This window comes from Pundamilia nyererei, unplaced genomic scaffold, assembly GCF_000239375.1.
Source record: "Pundamilia nyererei isolate P.nyererei 1_Seehausen unplaced genomic scaffold, PunNye1.0 scaffold00082, whole genome shotgun sequence".
Lineage (NCBI taxonomy): Eukaryota > Metazoa > Chordata > Actinopteri > Cichliformes > Cichlidae > Pundamilia > Pundamilia nyererei.
In genome coordinates, this window is record NW_005187483.1 from 1,253,974 (window position 1) to 1,255,389 (window position 1,416).

A 1,416-nucleotide genomic window follows, 5' to 3' on the forward strand; every position below is an offset into this window, starting at 1 on the left:
GTTTGGAATCATGTATGATTTTCGTTCCACTTCTCACGTGTGCACCACTTTGTGTTGGTCTTTCATGTGGAATTCCAGTAAAATTGATTCATGTTTGTGGCTGTAATGTGACAAAATGTGGAAAACTTCAAGGGGGCTGAATACTTTTGCAAGCCACTGTATCTATAGCTCAGGATACTCACTACAGTATCCACCACTCGGCAAGTGTGTGAATCTAGATGTGACTTAGGGGGACTGTTTACAATTCTAGTGTTTGCTTTATGTTACAAAAACTACTATGTCTGTGATGAAGTCCAAACATATGGGGGGAAAAATAGAAAACATTTTTTTTTAACAAATTCCCATTGACTACAGTAGTGAATGTATACTTCAACCTTACGTCATTCTTAATTTTTTGCATAATTTTCCATATGGGTAATACAGAGACCTGACAGACAAGAGAGTCTGAAACCTGAATAATGTTGTTTGCTGTTCTGCAAATATTTAATCGGGCTCATATTTGAAAGTCAAAAAGTACACTAACTAACAAATTATCAACCAGGCTGTTCTAAAAATAGACTGCAGGGTGGATCTAGTTACGCCGTATTTTTAACCCCCTTATAAAAGCTAGGCAGCTTTCTCCCAGTCTTCAGTTACAGTGGCATTGTTGAGCTTTTCCAGGCGCTTTTGTCTGCCAACAAGCACAATCTTCTGTTTTCCAGTAGAGATAAAAAAAAATTCAAATAGCAGTTAGTAAGCAGATTGTAATGTTTAGGATATTTGATACTGGAAAGGTTTAGGAAAACAAACAATGTAAAGCAAATGCATTTATAGATTTTAATATCTTGTGTAACTAATTCCTGAAAACCTCCTCATACAGGTAAGCACTGAGCTTTAGACACTCCCATTTTTCCACCTCTTGCATCACCCTGAGGCTTTAGCTGGCTTTATAAATTTACACACGAACAGAGTCCTGGGCAAATGAGAAGGAGAGAGTATGGGATGACTATAGGGAGCACTTGAGAAACACCAGACAGCTCATGGTCAGCTGTCTGATGGGAATGAAATAAAACATATATATCACCTTCCAGAAAACTACACAGATTCTACTTTATGTCTGGCAATGAGACGGCAATTCTGCATCAGCTGGTGATTTTAGGTAACATTTTGCAAAACTTCTTTAACATGAGTCAAGCATGTTGTCATTCCCATGTTTCATTGTCCGTAAATGTCAAAATGAGTCTAGCATCTGATGCAATAAGCTTTTTATTAGTACTTATGTTCTGACTGCATACTCTAGCTGGTCAAAGGAGCTTGCAAAGAAAAGCGTCTGGACTTCTTTAAGTTACTTGAAGACGTTTCACCTCTCATCCGAGAAGCTTCTTCAGTTCTAAGGTCAAATGGTGGAGAGTCCCAGATATAAACCTAGTGGGAGTA